Genomic DNA, 6,499 nt, shown 5'->3' on the forward strand with positions numbered 1-6,499 from the left:
AGCAGCTTGGAGAGCAGTGTCCTGCTGGTAAGTCTGTGGGTGAGAAGGGGCATGGGGGGGGCTTGTGAAGGTGTAGGGCTTGTGGGAGGGGTTGTGAAGTGGTGGGGGGTATAAGTGTGCATGGGGGAGTTGTGGGCAGGTGTGGGAATATGGGGTTTGTGGAAGGGTGAGAGTATGGGAGGGTGTGGGGTTTGTGAGGGTGGTGTGGGCTTTGTGGGTGGCTGTGGGCCCTCCTGCCACATGCTTTGCCCCACCCATGCACGGTCCCCGCTGCTGCCGCCAGCAGCAGGTGGTGGGCCCTCAGGGTGTTCATGGCCATGGCAAACAGAGCCCCTCAGTAGTGTGCAGCTCCAGCTGAGTCCCGGGGGCTGCACATGGCAGTATGGAGCCAGTCCAGCCTGGCCTGCTGGTGCATATCTTCACATCAGACCAGGCTGGCTCCATGCCAGCACATGCAGCTTGCAGTGCTGCAGGTACGAGCTACATGCCATTGGGCAGGGCCAGCTCCATGCCTCCATGTGGGGCTTCCTGCACTCCAGCGGGGTCCGGGAGCTGCACATGAAGACATGGAGCCCACCTGGCCCAATGGTGCATGCAATTCCTGCAGCTCCCAGTCCCTGTACCGTCGAGCCAGGCAGACTCCGTGCCTCCATGTGCAGCTTCCTGACCCTGCTGGGGTGCAGGAAGCCCCACATGAAGGCACAGAGCTGGACTGGCCCAGCCCAATGGCGTGTGACTCCCACCTGCAGTGCTGCGAGCCCCATGTGCTGGCACAGAGCCAGCCTGGTTTGGCCTGAAGGCTTGTGCCAGCAGGCCAGGCCAGCTCCATGCCACCACATGCAGCCCCCAGGACTTGGCTTGAGCTGCGCGCTGCTGGGGAGCTCTGCCTGCTGCAGCCATGAGTGCCCTGAGAGCCTACTGCCTGCTGCTCCTGCTGATGGCAGGGCTGTGCACCATGGGGGGGGCACTGCTGGGGAGGGCCCTACACCCACCCACAAATCCCACACCCAACTCCCCTCCTGCAGGCAGAAGCCCTGCTCTCCATTCACCGGCTGTCCAGTCATGTGCCACTGCTCTCGGTGGCTCCACATGGGGTTCCCAGATGGAGTACTGGAAGCCCCATGGAGTTGGAGGCCCAGAGCCTGCCCGGTCCAATGGTGCACGACCTCTGAAAGCCCATGCCTCCCACCAGCTTTCAGAGGTGCAGCCATGGGTCAGTAATGTTTTCTGAAGGGGACCTGTGGGCTGGACAGAATGGCCTGGCAGGCCAGACCTGGCTCGCGGGCCATTTTTTGCCTGCCCCTGGGTTACTTACTCTCATCTTCACTGTATCAATCCAAGCATTTGGCATGGCAGGATGTTTTCTACCCCATGAGTGGAAAAACTTTTTCAGTTGCCTATGCTGTGAATCTGTTTGGGTTGAAGGACATGTTGGGGCCTTCTGGGTTACAAAAATTTTCTCAAGTGAATAGTTCTGGGCCCACCTTTCCCAAGGGAGCATCCCAGGACTAGAGAAAACAAAACTATATTTCAGAGCTTTCTACTAAATGAACCCTTCAACCTAAAACACAAAGCCAGGCACACTCAAAATTAAAAGTTACTTTAATATTGGGTGTAACTCTCAATCAAAAGCCAGGGATTGGGAAGTTCAGGCTGAGATTCCTGATTCATGTTCTTGTGTCTTTGTTTTTATCGTTTCTAAAAACAGAGGTGCTAAAAACAGTGTGTCACTGGCAGCTTTAATACTGAATTTCATAATCTTGAGTCACAGATGCACGGGATTATTTTAACCCATTTATTTTATGTAATACTGTAGTAAATGTGTTTGTTCCTGTTTGTACCAAGAAATCCAATACACAGAAAATAGGCAGTTTTTGTTGGCTACTCTTAATGGTAGATCTTCATTGCATAGTTAATCTGGGAGACCAGTTTTGTCATCCCTCCAGCAAAGCCCCACTCATTATTGTCTTCTCTATTTCTGCACTTGCCTGTGTGTGTTAGGTGGCACATCTACAGGTTTTTAATGTTAAAGCACCCACAGATCCTCAACTCTGTTAGAGGAACTGGTTAGTCCTTTGTGGGGAACTACTAGAAGAACACTGGAGCACTATAAAGACTCAAGTGACTTTGCCTGTGTTCACACAGTGAAGCGGGCAGGTTCCAGACAGTTAAAGCAAAGCTATAAGCCAGTGACTCTCAACTAGGGTGCCAGGGCATGCTAGGGTGCCATGAGATCTTTTAAAGAGTGCTAAAGGAAGTGAGAGATTAGCAGGTAAGAGCAGTCCCAGGCTTCAGGTGAGTTGGGGTCGGGCCCAGGGGCCCCTGCCTCTGAAGAGAAGATGAAATTGGGTCCTGGGCTGGGCTGGATGTGTGCAATGTAGCAGGCCATAGCTGCTGGCACCACTGCAGCCGAATTGAGCTGCAGCAGGGCTAGGGGCCACCCCTGGAGCTCGATTTGCACTGCATGCACCCGGCAGGCAGTGGCTCTGAACCCCAGTGCTGCTTCCAGTGTGGACCTGCATGCAGGGGGGGTCGTGGCTCCTGCCCTGGGCCTTGGGGGCAGTGCATCCCACTCCGGCGGCTGCTCCCGCTGCACTGGCCAGAGATGGAGCCTGCAGATGAGGGGCAGGACGCAAGTCGGGGGCCCTGGACTGTTGGGGAGGGGGCGGGCCCAAGGCCCCAATTAAACTTAATCCACCCTTGCCCTCTGCAAGAAAGTAAGCACAGTAATAAGTCCGTTTTTGAAATAAACTGCTATTCAATTCCCAACAGTTATGGAAGAATGCCTTCAGTCCAGCAAGGGGTGGCTGAGTCTAAAAAGGTAGAGAACTGCTTTAACCTTATCTCCAGCAAAGGACAGTAGCCTGAGCTTAGAAAATGTTTTCATCAGGTTAAAGGGACTTTTCTGTGAAAATGGGGGTGTGGTTTGTTTGGGTTAAAATCCAGATGCAGTAAAAACATACCATTGGTTCTCTACTGCTCATTTCTTAAAAAAATTAAATCTGAAATTTCATGTGTGTAACAATTTGCACTACTCTCTTTCTTTCTTTTCTTTTTTTTTGATCTACTGACAGTTCCAGGAATTCTTAGTATCGGTAAAGATTATATAAGAGCTTAGTTTTCAGATACATCTTGATACTATTGCATAGGGAATAAGAATGATGTCCTATACTTTACATACGTGTACACAGAGAAATTACTTCATTTAGTATTGGTATGAAGACACTTCTGGGGTAGAAGAAAGTGCAGAGCAATGTTACAATGGTATAAGGGAAGGAAAGAAAACCAGTATTACAGACAATCTGAACCATATAGAGGAGTCAGGAGAGAAAGAAAGTAATTTCTCATGTTATAATTTGGCTAGGGCTCAGATGTTGTCATGCTAACACATGAATAGTACATCTTCAGTTAACATTATTGAAGGTGATTTAAAGACCTTGTTCTTAATTAACATCTTCCAGATGAGATGTCTGCACAGTGGTATATTCTGATACAGAAACAGAATGTAAAACTGTATCTAAAACTAAATGTATCTGTGAGCACATTATACAAGTGAAGTATTAAAGGAATGAAAAACACTACCAAGAATCTTATTAAATAGTTAATGATGCATCAGGTACTTAAATGAACATTCACTTCAACACTTTGAGCATCCTTGACTCAATACTGTAGAAACAGAAAGTAATAGATACCAGGATTTATTACAGACCATAAGGCCCCAAGGTACCATTATGATCAGAAGTATTTATCTTGCCCGTAGTATAACTACTATGCATATAAGACACACAGAGTTGTTCTCTCCCTGTTACTTTTTCCCCCTGATATAGATTCTCCAGATCAACTGTAGAAGCCCCCTCATAATCCCCATAGCAAATACTGAGATAGCAGACCTCTGTATTTGATATTGGTGGGGAGGAGTGTAATCAGCTGCACCGCTGCACTATCCTCACAGGCCACAAAATCAATAAAGAGGCATGTTGGTGGACTGAGGATTTTGAAAAGTGGGGTTGTAGATGGTGTGATGCATCTTCCCATAAAACACAAACTACATATTTCTCCAGGTAAAAAGGAACTAGAAACTTTACTCATGTGCTAGGGGTATAAGACTATATTATTCAGTTTAAGATCAAAGCAAAAAGTAATGTAACTTTATTGGAAGGAGTTAAAAACAGTATGCAGGACAGTGAAACAGGAGCTACATTACCAGGAACAGCCAACAGGCAGCAGAATTGCAGAACAAAGGATAGCTTGATTAGTAGAACATCAAGACCTTTAAAAAGGAGAGGGTCATTAACACCAGTGGAATGAAGAGTTTAGAAGGAATCAGTTAGGTTTTAATGAGCCATTAATTCATTTGACTCCCTTATTATTACCTGAATAGAAATCCTACTGCCACTGCCAGGCAGTTGGCTTTAAATTTAAGGAGGAGCAAGAATCAAAGAAAGGCTACAACTGCACCAGTGCACCCTGTCTGGATCCGCCTCTGGAAGGCAGTAGCTGTGGCCCTGTTTATAGAGTATTTAATCTGCAATGGAAAATTCAAGTATCTCTCTCAACATGGGGAATCATGCTAAGGTTCTTTGCTTCATTTTTAGTTGAGATCCCAGATCATGCATGACTAGTTTTGATAGATTGATTTACACAAGCTATATCATGCTTATGTTGATAAACATAATTTACCAAAGTTCTGAATATCATCACACAGCTAAAGCTGGTTAAAATACAATTTAAAAAAAAAGAAAAGAAAGAAAGGGAGGAAGGGCATTTTTGAAGGAAAAAAGTTTACAAACTTTTTCTTTCCACACAAGTCCTATTGTCTGGGTGCCAACGAATTCATAGATGAATATACAAAAGGCTGACTTAAGTATTACCACATTTTAATGATCTAAAAGGAGTATCAGAAGCTTTCAACAGGTTCATTAGCTTGTGGTGAAAAATGTCATTGAAAATCTAATCCCTGATGACATTTTTAAATTTCTGTTGCAATAGGAATAATATTCTACAAAAAGGCACTTTCCTTGTTTATCCCTCTGCTTTTTAATTTGATTCATATGGAATAAAAAAATGTATTAATTGTTCTTCCTGTCATCATCTTTGCTTATAAAGGAGACACCATTCTTTAGCATCAAGGAGTATCAAAAGGATTTTCAAGAAAATTCAGGCACGATCCTTTCAAACACATTTATTTATCATCTGTGTTAAAAAGACACTATCAACTTGAAATCTGGGACATTAAAAAAATAGAGCCAAGTAATTGCAGAGTCTCAACCCTTCTTTTGACCATAGTTGCTTTTCTGATTTTTACAAGCATGTTTTCCTTTTATAAACAGAGGAAAACAACTCTGACTACAAGTAAAAATGACTGCCCACAAGATGCTGTTAAATGCACAAAGGACACAAATGAGAAAAATGTGTCTCCAATCAACCAGTTAGGGTTAGTTTAAGACATACCTATAAAAAGCAAAAATGAATAGAGACCTTCTTTCTGCCCATTGCCTGCTCTACCCCTGCCCCGGTAAATTTATGATGTTCTTTTGAGAATAATACTACAGGCTATAGACCCCACTATTTTTTATCCTGTATGGTCATTTGCACAAAATGGGTGCAAATGCTACACATATTTCTTTTCTGGTAGCACTTTACACCTGTATTGCAGAGATGCCATGGTTAAGCAAGGCCCAACAAATGGAGAATCAGATCCAAATGGTTCTATAGCAAAGAGGATTGGAGCCAAAAGAATCTGGTTCACTTACTGTCATGTAAATGGAAGTATCTCCTGTGAAATCAATGCACATGCACTGGCATAAGCTAGGTGAAAATCTGATGCTCCAAAGATAAATTTCAATTAATCTGTAGAATATAACAAATAATTCTTCCAGATACTATCCAGAATATGGAGAGGGCTCGTTTTTCATTAATGCAGGCACATTCAGGAGTAATAATCCAATTTAATCAGTGTACTTGCACCACAGTAAAACCAGTGTGAGAGGAGAGTCAGGTCTCCTGACTTCATGCTTTTTTAAACCACTGGGTGGAGAGGTAATACAAAAAGTTACTCTGGACTCCTCTTTGTTATATCTAACTTGTATGTGCTCACAGATCATAGTTCAGTTGTTTCTACAACTGAACTGGTCACACTTGAAAACAGGCTGGCAATACAGGGTGACTTGGACAGGTTCACAAGGTGGGCAAACCTCAACTAGATGTTGTTTAATATGGAGAAATGGCAAGTGCTCCATCTGGGGAGAAATAATCCACAACGCACTTACAGGCTTAGCAGTGCTACACTTGCTAGGACCACATCTGAATGAGACCTGGGTGTCATGATAGGCAACAAAATCCACGTGAGCTACCAATGTGATGCTGTAGCTGGCAGAGCTAATCAAACACTGGCATGCATCTACCAATGCATCGCAAGCAAGACTAAGTATGTCATCTTCCCTCTCTATTCGGCCTTGGTCAGACTGCAGCTGGAGTACTGAGTCCAGTTCTGGGGGCT

Source organism: Gavialis gangeticus, unplaced genomic scaffold (assembly GCF_001723915.1).
Source record: "Gavialis gangeticus isolate Ggan-Ray unplaced genomic scaffold, GavGan_comp1, whole genome shotgun sequence".
Taxonomy (NCBI): domain Eukaryota; kingdom Metazoa; phylum Chordata; order Crocodylia; family Gavialidae; genus Gavialis; species Gavialis gangeticus.